Genomic DNA, 15,775 nt, shown 5'->3' on the forward strand with positions numbered 1-15,775 from the left:
CATGAAGGTCATTTAGGGACAGAAAAATGTAAAAGAAAGGGCTGAGCTGCAGTTTATTGGCCTGGAATAAATGCTGATATTGATCAAGTGGTTTCTAGGTGTGAGACATGCTGCAAGTATTAGTGAACAAACAAAAGAACTAATGATCATGGCTGATTTACCTGAGGAACCTTAGCAGAAAACTGGAACTGATTTACTTCATCTAGATGGTTAGACATACCTGTTAGTATAGACTACTTGTCATATTATCTAGAGATGGCATTACTGCCTAATTTATGTGCTACTGGTGTAATCACACATATGAAGTTTATCTTTGCAAGGAATGGGATACCACAAATAATATTCAGCGACAATGGACCTTGTTTTAATTGTGAAGAGTTTTAAAAATTTGCATCAGACTGTGACTTTCAGCCTAGAACTTCAAGTCCTCTGTGTGCTCAGTCAAACAGCAAAGCAGAGAAGGGTTTCATATTGTTAAGCAGTTAATGAAAAAAGAAAAAGAAAGCAATTCAGATCTTCATTTAGCTTTGTCAAATTACTGACCCTCCCCTTTAGAAAATGGAATTTCACCAGCTGAGACTTTAATGGGTCGTAAGTTACGCACTACGATACCATATACGTTTAAACCAAAAGAACAGGGATGGAAGAAAAAACAGGAGCACTTGAGAAATAGGCAAAAGAAAAATTATGATAAAACAGCCAAGACATTGAAACCTTTAACAAAACAGGATAGGGTAAGAATTCAAGGGATAAATACATGGAATCAAACAAGCAGATTTCTAGAGGAAGTAGGTCCAAAGTCTTTTGCAATTCAGACAGATGATGGACATATTCTGAGAACTAATCCAAAAAGTCTTCTGAAAATAAAAGAGACACAACACGAACAGACCAGTGAGGAAGCTGTGACTGAAACAGCACGGCCTAAACTAACAGCTGAGATAGATGATCCTAGCACAGTTGAGTAAACACCATTACCAGTGCTAAGATCTATTCCAATTATGAAAGCACCTGAACGACTAAATTTGTAAAATAGGTATTGAAAATGTAAATCCTATATTTAAAATGTGTGTAAGTGATGTAAATATATATTAGCAGGAAGTGCTCAGCTTTATTTAGTACAGTGTATTATGGAATATACAGTATAAGGAAAAGGGATGTGGTGATGATGTAAACAAGCATGGTAATCCTGTAGAGGGCAGTAGAGTACATAATAGGGAAAACTATATACTGTACCGTATATAGAAGAAGCGTAAGCACTGTTGCATTTGCTGCCACTACTTGCTTAGATAAGCATATAGTTGCAGTGTTTCTGTAATGATTTAGAAATGCATTAAAGTTCACTTAAAGAACCCACAGTTTGTTCTTATTTAAGTAAACAAAAAACACACAGTCTGTCTAAAAACAGAAGACTTAATGATGCTAATGATAGTAAGCCGGGCACTCTCATACACATGTAGTCGGATCGTTTGCAAAGTTAAATGGGCAAATTAGCTTCGACGTTGTAACGAGAATTTCATTCCTATATAATTCGTTAGCTTCCTCGAGTCCCCAGCTTGTTTTTTAACGTCTTCATCTTCGGGTGCTTCTCACAGTCAGTTTCAACTACTGCATGGCGCACCTGGCAACGCGCGGCGTCCATAGTTTCAAAATGCCCGTAAGAGGAAAATGCAAGAAAGTAAGCGCGATGAAACCAAAAAGCCCAAAATCCCTTAACGTCTCAGGTCTCTCGACAGCCTTCATGTTCATACTGATATATATCAATAAGTAAAGGCACTTATAAGTGGATACTTGAAATAATGTAGTCCTTTATAATTATTAAACGTTTTTGGATTAAGAAAAGGCTGCGAATACCCTCACGTAAACAGCCCACTAATGTATGTAGGATAATGGCAACATTTATTGTGGTGTGCAGTGTACTGTTTGTGTGCCTAAATATATACTGGCATCATGGCATGCTCGATGTATTAACGACTAGTGAGTGGAGGCACACGACTTCAACCGACGACAAACCTCCTTCTATACAGCCATACACTATAGATCCGATTTTCCCATTGCAGGATCTCAGGTTTCAAAGCATATCCAATACTGAAAAAAGATACACATAAACAGCAGAAATGTACCTTTCAGAGACACGTTCAACATTCTTTAAATATAAGATAAAACAAATAACAAACAAGCCAACCCGATCTACTTCCTCATCTGCTAACCTACCCGGTTTGACAGATTGCCTTCTCTATGAACGTATTGCAGATATTTGCGAACCGCGCCATCTTGTGGCGGTATATAAATGCGCACTGAGCGAACGTGGTAAATGACACGTAGCCGATTACCTTGTCTCGATCATCATTCAAAATTTTTTCCGAGTTTCGTCCTGACTGAATTATTTGACCCCTGGTGCTCTCTAATTACACTAGACAGTGATTTTATTTAGGTGGGCCTTTCTGAGGATTGTAGTTTTAGTTTTCACTTATAATTTATGACAAATACCACGAAAAATAACAATTGGAAGTAATTGTTTTTCTACCAACATAAGAATAGGAAATGACCTGAATAGAAGACTAAATAAAACTTTCAGCACAAATATACCTTTACAAATATTCATAAACTAAACCGAATTAATGAGATATTGAGATACGAAAGTAAATAGAATATAAAAGTCTCGTGTAGCAGCGATGGCCGAGTGGTTAAGGCGTTGGACTTGAAATCCAATGGGGTCTCCCCGCGCAGGTTCGAACCCTGCTCGCTGCGAAAAATTTTTCAGAATGTTTTAGCTACAGAACTCCCTTTTGTAAAAAGACAAAAATACTAACGAGGAGACCCCTACCGTCAGTGACACCAGGTTTGAAAATAAATTAAATCTTCATCCTTGACAGCTTGAACGTTGTACTTCACAACTGAATTGGTGGGTGGAAGCGACATTGACAGGTGAAATGAGACACATTTCTAGAAATCGAGAGAAGATACCCGGATGTAAAGACAACCGCTGCAGTCAGCACTGGCTACATATGACACGAGGTCACAGGGCTAACCAACTCTGTTCCTGTTTTATCTCTTTTATGTTAGTGTACGCTTTTCAATATGTTCGCGAGTATTTATACCGTGTCTTTGATGTCTTCCTGCACTTCACAGACGAATTTTATGGGATTGTTCATGGTGACTATAATCGCTCGACACGTGAGTCCCCTTCCAGTGTTGGTTCATGCCTTGTAAATTATGTAGTTGGAATGAATCTCGGATGGTCGGGAATTTATAATGGAAAAAAGAACTATTCAGAAAAATAACTGAATGATGTTAACTGCTGCACGCAGCAAAAGGCACTATATTAAATAGTAAGTCATTTTAGTAGATTGTTTGAATTAAGGTTGGAGTTCTGTTACGCACTGGGATTAAAAACTATTTAAAAGTTATTTATTACTGTCTGCTACTAATTCCCAGTGATCCTGAACTGAATAAAGTGGGATTAAAAACTGGATGAAATGGATGTCAATTAGAACTCGCTGTCAGCTTCTGGATGACTGTTTGCTTGCAGAGAACAGTGTCATGCATTTTTTAAATCTTTACGCAAAATATATGCTCCTAACAGGGATGAGTTTGTTGCAAAAGCATTGGGGACAAGCAAAAACACAAGGAGACATCTCTGGCTCATCCATCTCACTGCTTCCTCCAATGTACTTCTGGTAGGGTTCTGGTTCTTATGGTACTTAAGGTAGGGCAGGCCTTTAACACTGACAGGTGGGTCACTCCACTTATGTACATTCATTATATATATATATGTATATATATATATATATATATATATATATATATATATACACTGTGTGTATATATATATATATATATATACTGTATATATATATATATATATATATATATATATAGGGCCGGTGCTAGGTTATTTTGCGCCTTAGGCCAATGTTATTAGTGCACCAACCGACTGTTCGGCAGCTAAACTGTGTGGTCAGACCCCCTTCTGATCTGCGCCCTAGGCAAATGCCTGAATGGTGGCGCCATTTTATATAAAGGAAAGGAAAAATATCATTCCATGCTAAAAAGGAAAAAAAGCAAAAACACAGCTATACAAATGCCTCGGCAGAAGCATGCTGATACAGCCCTTCACTAGATATTTATATATAATACTAGGGGGCTTCGCCCCCTGCTCGCTTCTCTCGCCAACCCCCATGTTTGGTTGTAATATAATATAATACAAGACAACTTTTCGGTATAGCACTCGTCACTGAGTGCAGGCGCAGAGCACTATGTGCAATTCTCAGTTTAATTACAAGTACAGAATATGCTAATTGTGTGTATGTTATATGTACTGTATTTTTATATGTAAACTAACACACACATGCACACAGGGATTACAACTTTTATCTTTGCTGGAAGAGTCTGGACATTCAGCAGAAGGAGCAGGAGCAAGTTGCTTAGCACATGGTAACCTGGCCTGTCACCTTTGGTATTTTTGCTTCCTGCAACCCTCACCAGTAAAAGCAGGTCAAAAAGTGAAGTGGCAACAATCGGTTTTGTAACATTGATTCTAATATTACTGAGGAGAGATTTAAAGCTGTATATAGAAGCTATAAAAAGTATTCACCCTTAAGAAGTTTTCCCCTTTTATTGTTATACGGTCCAGCACCGTCTTAATGTATGGGCACAGTGGGCACTGGCCAGGGGCCCCAGGACCATAGGGGCCCACAATGTTTCTGTTGCCTGTGTATGTTTCTCTTTTGCTATCAAAACTGGGGCCTCAATGCACTACTTTGCCTGTCGGCCTATGATGCTGTTAAGACGGCCCTGTATACAACGTTGAATCCGCCTGACCCTGCTCTGGATTAAGTGGGATTAAAAAATAGTGTGATGTGTTATGGTATGGTAGAACAATTAATCATTGAGCATTGAATCACAGTGTATATGACTTGGCATTTCTGACACTGATCAACAAAAAAAGACTCTTCAAAGTCAAAATGAAAACAGACTTTTGCAAAGTGGACGAAATTAATGACAAAAATAAAACACAAAATAATTCTTCAAATAAGTATTCGCCCCCTTCAAGTCAGTATTTAGTTGGAGCACCTTGGCAGTCATGACAGCCTTGAGTCTGATCACATCTGCACTCTGCCATTTCTCCATTCCTCTTTGCAAAACTGCTCAAGCTGTGTCAGGCTGCATGTTGACCATGAGTGAAGAGCCTTTTTCAAGTCCAGCTACAAATTCTCACTTGGACTGAGATGTGGGTTCTGTCTTTGCTACTCCAGGATATTAACATTGGTTTTTATGCCATTTCTGAGTAGCTTTTGGCAGGCTTTATGCTTTGTGTTGTTGTCTTGCTGTAAAACAAATTTTCTTACAAAGAACAGATTTACAGTATTGTCGACCCCATCAGGTTTCCTTCACAATTTCCGTGTATTTTGCTTCATTGATTTTCTACTGACAAACCTTTCTAGGCTTGCTGCAGAGAAGCATCCCTCCAGCCTGATGCTGCCACCACCATGCTTTACTGTGGGGATGGTGTGTAGATACAAACATGTCCTAAACTGTATGTTTTTTTGACGGTGACTTTATCTTTGCCAATCAACCACCTCCAAGTTACAATTCAAAGGGGCAAATAAAAGAGTTACTGCAAGAATCCTGAACTAAAGGTGTTGAGAAAGCAAGGATAAAGTGCATTTAAGACGGACACCAGGGACTCCTTCAGAAAAAGAGTCCTTGAAATCTGTAGCAAATTACTGAGTCATGAGTGGAATGGGTAAGTTTTTTAGGGATGCCAGATAGTATAGCATTACAGTAGTCTATATGTGAGGTGACTAAGGCATCAACCAATACTTCAGTACTGTGTTGTGTAAGAACAGGATGAAGTCTAGAAATGTTTTGGAGATGGAAGAAGGCAGTCCGAGAAACATTACATATGTGGGAAGAAAAAGAGAGGGTACTGTCTAGAATGATGCCCAGGATCTTAACCTGGGAAAAGATGTTTGTGTTAATGTTGTTAATGAAAATGGAAGAACGGTTAACCTTAGCGAGTGTAGATTTAGAACCAGTGAGGAGCACCTCAGTTTTATTGCTATGTAACTGGAGAAAATTGTGAATCATCCATGACTTCATGTCTTGTAGACATGCCACAAGAGTATTTGGAGGGAAAACAGAAGTGGATTTGGTGGATAGATACAGCTATTTGATATCAGCATAACAATGAAAATTAATACCATGGTGTTGAAAGATATTACCTATTGGGAAGATGTAGATGAGAAAAAGAAGCGGCCCCAAAAACACCATGCTTCATATTCATAGAGATGAACAGTCCTCTTTCTGCCTTTTTCCCCACACCGCACTAGGTCTCTTTCTACTCAAATAAGATGAAATCCATCCAGCATTAAAACAGTGTCAGCGTACCTGTATGTGACATGACCTGCTATGAGAGCAGACAGTTTGTCCATCTTACCTGAGAGCAATAGAACATTAGCTGTTACAACGGATGGCAGACCAATTTTGAATCCTTTTTTCCTTGCTTTTATTCTTACACTAGCTCATTGCCTTCTGCTGAACCAGAAATATACAATCCTCAGGTTCCAAAACCCTAAAGAAGATCAAAAAATGTTTGCAAAATTGTACATGAAGGTTATAAAATGTTTTTAATCACTTTCAACTATAACAGTGACCAGCTTGGATTTGGACCAGGTTTCTTAGAGCTCTAAGGTGACTACACCACTGTGCTGTTCTGGTCACAAATCCGTCTTCAGTAGTTGTTGTCCTGTACTGGCATATCCATAGTGAGATGTGGTGGGGGGGAGTGCAGGTGTTGCACACAGGGATCCACCTTGGCCAACCTCCTACCTTAGTGTGAAGAAACAATCCTTGAAAAAAGCCAGCAGGAAGCCAAGATTCGATTTGTGCCTCTGTGGGGAAGGCATAGCATCAGGACAAGCAGTTCACATGTGCTGACAGTTGTGAGGTCAACTGGAAACAAGATGTCAGGGACAAGTCCAGTTATACAGTAGTTATGATATGGCCAAGTGTCTTTTCTTTTTATTGAATCATTTAGTTGTCTTTTAAATATTGTCTTGTAGTTTTTAATTATATTTTCCTTGTCTTTGTATTTTATTATTTCTCAGTGAACACTGCTGTTTGTATTTAATTTGTTATGGTCAAGCCATCATGTTTAAAGTGCTTTTTGTTTTCTTTGTTCTCTATGCAGTATTGTTCAATTTTTCCTATTGATTTTTATCATATTGTTGTTATATTGTTTTATTATATTGTTCTGTTCCTTTATTATTTGTTTAATTATGCATATTCTGTATTTTGTTTTCTATTTGGTTATTATGTTGTATCTGCTTATCTTGTAGTTCTCTCATGTTCCTTGCATTTCATGGGTGGCCCCCCAACCCTTTTTGAATTTGGATTTGAAGTCCAGTGCAATTCATTCTAAATGCACTCTGGTAAATTTTGGTGGGTCTCGTAAGTAGTTTGTTTTCTGGGATTTTTGCTGTGGTTTTTGACGTATTTTTCTCTTATGTGGTTTGTTCTAATGGATGTTGATTGGGACTCCTTTACGTTGGATTTCCATTTTGGCAAATCGTCTTTTGATCATGTTTTGTTCTTTTACACTTTTGTTGTATTTTTCCTTTTCTGTAAAGAATCTACATTTATGAATATTTCTTGTGGCTTTGCTCTATACAAGCCAGAGGCTGACAATTATCCTCTCCCTTGTTTGAGTGTGTTATAGAATTTATTTTGCTAGCACATTTTGGCCCAGCGTAGGTCAAAGCCAGGGGACTCGAGTGTACTGATGCCTTTTGGTGCATCTCCTCTAGACAGGCTGGTGGGATTCAGGACTGCTTCTCTGGTTGTTTTTGAAGGCCTCGTACTATTTTTGGCTACTTGTGAGACATCATTTTTTTGCATTTTTTAATTTTTTCATAATTATATAGTATTTTTAAATTATGTTAATTATATATTTACGTGTTCCTTGTCCGTTTTATGTTGAGCCTAATGGGATGTGGCCCCTGATATTGCTGCGGTGGGATGACCCCAAGGCCTATATAAACCTGTGAAAGCCTTACACTAGCACTGAGGCATTCGTATTTCACTGTTGTTTGGCTTTCCTTTTGCATTTGCATTTTTTGAAGTTTTTTTTTCCTTAGTTTTCTTTTGTGTGTGAATGTTGGATCTGCTTTGGATTTGAGAGGATTATGGACTAGTTTCGTTGCTTTTAGGTTTTCCTTTAAGCATACCTCTTTGACACCTATTTGTGTTATGATATCTTTTAATAAAACCTTTCTAGTTTTTCTGTAAATTCCTATGTCATTCCTATCAATCTGCATAGGGTTTATATGGTTCTGAGACCCAATGAATTCAAATATGGGGTCTAGAACCAGTTTTGAGAAAGTTCATCATTTATTTCCATATTTGTGATGACGGCATGTTTGTTTCCAGTTTAGACAAAGCTGTGTTAAGTTTGCATTTCTGCCTTCTTCATGGAGATGTGGCCCAGCATTCCCTTAGGGTGCGCTCATTCATGATGTTAATCTGGTGAAGATACAAAGATCATCTCAGGCATTTCTAGGATGTCAGAGCTCGATGGGTAATCCTTGTTTCGCTACATTCATAGATCTTTATTTAGGTCTTCTGGTTTTTGGAATCCCCGCTATTGATTTTGACTCCAAATTTTCTGATCACATTTTGACTTTGATGAAAGATCTCTTTGACCTTTAATCTGTTCTTTGACTTACAGTTCTCCTGGTCCTTCCTTCTTCTCTTGCAAGTTAGTATCAATTGTGTCTGCTTTGTTCTTGTTTTTTCAACATTTGTTAAATAGATCTTTAAAAATAAAGGAATATTTTGTTATTGTGGACCAGTAGCATTTTTTACCATTTCCCTCTCCCTTTTATCAGCCTTGGGTTCATTTTTGCTTGTGCAGACCATATAGCCTTTTTTGAGTTTGTAGCCATGCTGTTTATTTTCTTTTTGTTTTTGTTTGTTTTTTTTCCCTTAGCTTCAGTGCTGACTTCTGACGTTGATTCTCCTATCCAACTGAACATGCCAAGCCTTGCAAACTCCAGTATCTCCAATTCAAATGATTAACCAAATGTGACACAGTGGTTTACACTCCACTTCAGCCCAGGTACAGATAGTGGATTTTTCTCTGTCTCCACTTAAGTTCTTCTTCCACGTCGCAAACACAGTCAGGTTAAGGTGACCCTAAATTGGCCTGTCATGAGTGTAGGTGTGTGCAGGAATGTGCCCTGTAATTGACTGTCACCCTGTTCTGTACAGACCACAACCATAAATGATCCTGAATTGGGTGGAGCGAATTTGAAAATGAATGTATGACTAAAAAATAGTAGAGACTCCGGCCCACAGCAGCTTTGGATGGATTAAGTGTCTTTGAAAATGGATGGATAAGTAACTTTACATCTTTACAACTTTATCTTGTTATGACAGAAGCCCTCTATCCACTAAATAGGACTGAAAACGCAAAGTAGGCCTGGCCGTGAAACTCAAAATCTGTAAAATGGCCCAGTGGGTGTGCGTGTGAGTGGCACCCTAACCAGAGATAGCTCCTACCTTGCACTCAATGCTACCAGGATAGATCTCAGGCTCCCGTGACCCTAAACTGGATAAAATGAGTTTGAAAGGTGTGGATGGATGGATGGATGGATGGATGGATGGATGGATGGATGGATGGATGGATAATTTTTTGCTCTTAATGTATTGCCTCATAAATATCTTACAATGCATATTGCAGTTCCATACAATATTATGGTAATAAAACTCTAAATGTTCAGGGCTGCAGTGTTGATTCTGCTGCCTCATGGACCTAGCACTGTGGACTCGACTTGTCTACCAGGTCATTGCCTGCTTTGAGTTTGAATGTTTTCTTCATGTCCGCATGAAAGTTGCCTTCATTCTCCTAAAAATGTGCCAGTTCGGTTCATTGGCGATCCTCCAATGGCCATTGTATGGGGTTTGGGTGTGAGTAAGCACAATGATGGACTGGTATCCTGTCTGCAGTTGCTTCAGGTCTTCTACCAAATGCTGCCAGGATCGGTTCCAAGCTGTCTGACACCATAAATTGGATTAAGCAGGTTGGAGAAGGTCATGGTGTACAATGGCATCTAACAGTTATGGTCAGATAATTTTACTCTCCTCACAAAGTCAGACAGTTACCAGCAGGTTCAGTTAAATACAGACAATGTTAAAAATATTCAGGAAGGTCTCAACACCAACAGTACTCCACATAATGAATATTACATACTTTAGGGAAGATGGAGATATACAGTCATATGAAAAAGTTTGGAAACCACTCTCAGCCTGCATAATAATTGACTCTACTTTCAACAAAAAAGATAACAGTGGTATGTCTTTAATTTCCTAGGAACATCTGAACACTGGGGTGTTTTCCGAACAAAGATTTTTAGTGAAGCAGTATTTAGTTGTGTGAAATTAAATCAAATGTGAAAAACTGGCTGTGCAAAAATGTGGGTCCCCTTGTAATTTTGCTGATTTGAATGCATGTCACTGCTTAATGCTGATTACTTGCAACACCAAATTGGTTGGATTAGCTCATTAAGTCTTGAACTTCATAGACAATCAAGAGAAAAGGTATTTAAAGTGGTCAATTACAAGTTGTGCTTCCCTTTGACTCTCCTCTGAAGAGTGACAGCATGGGATCATCAAAGCAACTCTCAAAAGATCAGAAAACAAAGATTGTTCAGTCTCATGGTTTAGGGGAAGGCTACAAAAAGCTTTCTCAGAGGTTTAAACTGTCAGTTTCAACTGTAAGGAATGTAATCAGGAAATGGAAGGCCACAGGCACAGTTGCTGCAGGTCTGGCAGGCCAAGAAAAATACAGGAGCGGCATATGTGCAGGATTGTGAGAATGGTTACAGACAACCCACAGATCAACTCCAAAGACCTGCAAGAACATCTTGCTGCAGATGGTGTATCTGTACATCGTTCTACAATTCAGCGCAATTTGCACAAAGAACATCAGTATGGCAGGCTGATGATAAAGAAGCCCTTTCTGCACTCACGCCACAAACAGAGTCACTTGTTATATGCAAATGCTCATTTAGACAAACCTGATTCATTTTGGAACAAAGTGCTTTGGACTGATGAGACAAAAATTGAGTTGCTTGGTCATAACAAAAACACTTTGCATGGCGGAAGAAGAACACCGAATTCCAAGAAAAACAGATGCTACCTACTGTCAAATTTGGTGGAGGTTCCATCATGCTGTGTGGCTAGTTCAGGGACTGGGGCCCTTGTTAAAGTCGAGGGTCAGATTAATTCAACCCAATATCAACAAATTCTTCAGGATAATGTTCAAGCATCAGTCACAAAGTTGAAGTTACACAGGGGTTGGAAATTCCAGCAAGACAATGACCCAAAACACAGTTCAAAATCTACAAAGGCATTCATGCAGAGGGAGAAGTACAATGTTCTGGAATGGCTGTCACAGTCCCCTGACTTGAATATCATCGAAAATCTATGGGATGATTTGAAGCAGGCTGTCCATGCTCGGCAGCCATCAAATTTAACTGAACTGGAGAGATTTTATATTGAAGAATTGTCAAAAATACCTCCATGCAGAATCCAGACACTCATCTAAGGCTATAGGAGGTGTCTAGAGGCTGTTATATTTGCAAAAGGAGGCTCAACTAAGTATTGATGTCATATCTCTGTTGGGGTGCCCAAATTTATACACCTGTCTAATTTTGTTATGGTGCATATTGCATATTTTTTGCAATAAACTTAATGTCACTGCTGAAATACTACTGTTTCCATAAGGCATGTCATGTATTAAAAGGAAATTGCTGCTTTGAAAGCTCAGCAAATGATAAACAAAAATCCAAAGAATTAAGAGGGATTCCCAAACTTTTTCATATGAGTATGAGTGTCTTGTGAGGGTTGAAGAGCAGGTGTTTCCTGCACAGGTGCCATATTCTAAGATGGGTTTGTTTAAAGCTGATAACAGTTAGTAGCTGGATGTATTTTCTATGAAAGGCATTGCTACATAAAAGAGAACAAAACTTTATTTGAATCGTTTTCTTAAAAATGTAGAAAATCAGGAACGCAGAGCATGTGTATTTTTCTTTTTAATCATTTTTCATGTAGTAAATATAAATACAAGATTGCCACCTTGTGGACAAATTAAGTTGGCACTCTAAGCCTGTAAAAACACTCATGTTAGTGTCACTAGAGTTCAGTTCTAGTTTGATCACAAATACGTTGTTTTTCTTATATTTACCTTTTTATTTAACTGATAAACACAGGCAGTGACCTCGATAGACAGACACATAATACAGAACGTACAACTCCTGAATTAGAGCTGCCATTAATAAAGATGTCAAAAAAAAATCAGATAATGAGCAGCTCAGGTTGCAAGTTGTATGTTATCTCTCAAAAGCCCAATAAATAAATAATATGATTTCTTTTTTCAGAAACCTAGACATCGTCATTACTGAAGTCCATTGTTTAAAAAAAAAAATCAAGCAAGTCAAAATTTTAACTAGAATTCAACTTATTTAATGAAACAAGTGAATAAAACAACGTGCAGAGAAGCCCTAGTGTGAACAGCTTTCTGCTAATGAACGGCATACGTTACAATGTTTTGGTCTCCATGTTTAGACTACTTTGTTTTATGAGAATTTGCCACTGGCTTGGTTTTTGTATGTTTATGCAAGTGAGAATTTCACTGCACTCCGTACACGTGACAACACTGACTCTGTGATATTGGTTTGTGTGTATACAAACAGTAGAAAGTAGCAAATGTGACGATATTGTCAATACAGAACTCGAACTTCAAGGTAAAGCAGTTATTTCAGGTAAGGAAGACAGAAGCTTTGAGGTAAAGAAGAGAGACATTTCGAGGTAAAGTAGTTCCACTCACTATTTAAAGTGCATGAGAATGGTAACGTGTTGTATGTTGATTAGCACAGGTGACAATAATGACCCTATGAACCTACGTGTTAATATTCTGCATTCATATGAATTCTGTTGGCCTGCATGTACGTGTTACTTGAGCTGCACACACACGCTGCTAGTTTGTGTTCGAGTGTGTCTATGGTCCGCAGGTAAACAGAATGCATTTGTGTGAATACTTAATTGGTTTATGTCTAATTATAAAGGTTTATATGTAAACTTTATTACTTTAATGTGAACATTTTATTGGCTTCTTCTCTGAATGATCTCATTTTGCTTTAAAGTATTACTAGTGTGCATCTAAAACATATGAGTTTGAGTGTTTGTCTGGTCAGTTTGTGTCTGCTTATCTTGGTTTGCTTGCATACATTAGTGTTTTGTATCTAAAGTACACTATATGGCCAAAAGTATTGGGTCCCCCTCCAAATCATTGAACTGAGGTGTTCCAATCACTTCCATGGCCACAGGTGTATAAACACGAGCACCTAGGCATGCAGATGGCTTCTACAAACATTTGTGAAAGAATGGGTCGCTGTCAGGAGCTCAGTGAATTCAAGCATTGTACCGTGATAGGATGCCACCTGTGCAATAAGTCCATTCGTGACATTTCCTCGCTTTTAAATATTCCACGGTCAACTGTTAGTGGTATTATAACAAAGTGGAAGCAATTGGGAACAACAGCAACTCAGCCACGAAGTGGTAGGCCACGAAAATCACAGAGCGGGAACAGCGCATGCTGAGGCTCATAGTGTGCAGATGCCGTCTGCAGTCAATAGCTACAGACCTCCAGAAGCTCAAGAACAGTGCAGCGTAGACATAGAGCTTCATCGAATGGGTTTCCATGGCCGAGCAGCTGCATCCAAGCCTTACATCACCAAGTGCAATACAAAGCGTCAGATGCAGTGGTGTAAAGCCCACCGTCACTGGACTCTAGAGCACTGGAGACATGTCCTCTGGAGTGACAAATCATGCAATCTGATGGCCGAGTCTGGGTGTGGTGGCTTCCAGGAGAACGGTACTTGCCTGACTATATTGTGGCAAGTGTAAAGTTTGGTGGACCGGGGATTATGGTGTGGGTTGTTTTGCAGGGGTTGGGCTTGGCCCCTTAGTTCCAGTGAAAGGAACTCTTAGTGCTTCAGCATACAAAGCCAATTTCATGTTGTGGGAACAGTTTGGGGATGGTTGTAAAGGACACTTGATGCTTCAGCAGGGCTTGAAACACATCGTTTGTGTGACTTTTATTTTGATGTTATTGGGTGTGTTTGGTTTGCATAATTAATTGTACAGTTTTACCGGGAATAGGAATATGTAAAATAAAAGTTACGAATGTTTACGTTAAGTTATTTACATGCTTTTTATTTTGTACTTTGCCTTTATAGCTCTTACGGTGTGTTTATGAAACAAGGTCACAGAAATGATAATAAACATTCATAAACCATCAGTCTGAGAGTTGACCATCATTCAGCTGGGGTCGCTACAATGGCCCCTTCCTGTTCCAACATTACTGCACACACACCAGTGCACAAAGGAAGGTCTATAAAGAAATGGATGAGCGAGTTTGGTGTGGAGGAACTTGACTGGCCTGCACAGAGCCCTGACCTCAACCCGATAGAACACCTTTTGGGATGAATTAGAGCAGAGACTGTGGGCCAGGCCTTCTCATCAAACATCAGTGCATGACCTCACAAATGATCTCCTGAAAGAATGGTCAAAAATCCCCATAAACTCCTGAACCTTGTGGAAAGCCTTCCCAGAAGAGTTAAAGCTGTTGTGTGGGCCAACTCCATATTAAAACCTATATATTAAGAATGAGATGTCATTAAAGTTTATGTGTGTGTAAAGGCGGGCGTCCCAATATTTCTGGCAATATAGCGTATATTAATTTATGTGAATGCTATTGATACATTTCTTTAAATACATGTTATTGGTTTGCATCTAAATTGTGCCAGTGTGCAGATACAATTGGAATGCATATGGAGTAAATCTGTCTGCATGTATGTGAACTGCATGGTTTGTGTTCCTCTACTACTTGAATTATATTGGTTTGCTTAACGGTATTAATAAATTGCATTGTAAATGTATTGGTTTATGTGCACTCATTATTTGTCTGAATCTAAATTGTACTGATTAGAATACATATTTTATTAATTTGCCTCTAACATATACAGTATTCACTGTTCACATTACGTTATGTAGGTGCTAAAATTAATTAAATTAATTTTTTAACAACATCAAGCAACACTCAATACCCAAGCAAAAATAGGATTTTATATTTTTTTGCAAATTTATTAAAAACTATACACAAAAACAGGTAACAGAATAAATACAAAAAAATATATGATATCTCTTGCCATACATGTACCTTCAGCACCTTTTCTCTGAATGGGTGTTTTCTGAACCTCTCTTGACCAACGTCTTTCTGTCGAGTCCATTCCCATAAAGCCTTCTTCTCTGACTCATTTCATGGTGCTCACCTCCTGTCCACTTTTATACTTTCCATCCTTGAAGGTGACTCTTGGCGTGCCTCCTATGCCTTTACACCTCCTCATACGTCTCACATTGGAACTCCCTCTTTTGATCATGTCACCAAAGCAAAGATGACCAGTCAGATTGCTCTGAGAGACTGGACAAACACACAGACCTTAACATTTTATTATATAGTAGATAATAAACTGAACTATCACATCACATTCTTCTAGGGCAGGGTCCGCAGCCATCTGACAGCCGGGCCGCGAGAGAACTGCCGGCAACGGCGACTCACTCAGACTTTTCAGAACGCTTGGCGGGCGGGGATTTGCAGCGGTGCAGAGAGAGGAGAGAGACCGAGGTGAGAGACTATTACAACAAAGTATTG

The 15,775-nt window shown here is 38.8% G+C and overlaps 1 non-coding gene across 1 annotated transcript; it reads left to right on the top strand.

The window, feature by feature from the left end:
- The first annotated feature begins 2,666 nt into the window (after positions 1-2,666).
- trnas-uga (transfer RNA serine (anticodon UGA)) lies at positions 2,667-2,748 on the top strand. Its single transcript has one exon. It is a non-coding gene; the product is annotated as a tRNA-Ser (tRNA).
- Positions 2,749-15,775: the final 13,027 nt, after the last annotated feature.

Source organism: Erpetoichthys calabaricus, chromosome 2 (assembly GCF_900747795.2).
Source record: "Erpetoichthys calabaricus chromosome 2, fErpCal1.3, whole genome shotgun sequence".
Taxonomy (NCBI): Eukaryota; Metazoa; Chordata; class Cladistia; order Polypteriformes; family Polypteridae; genus Erpetoichthys; species Erpetoichthys calabaricus.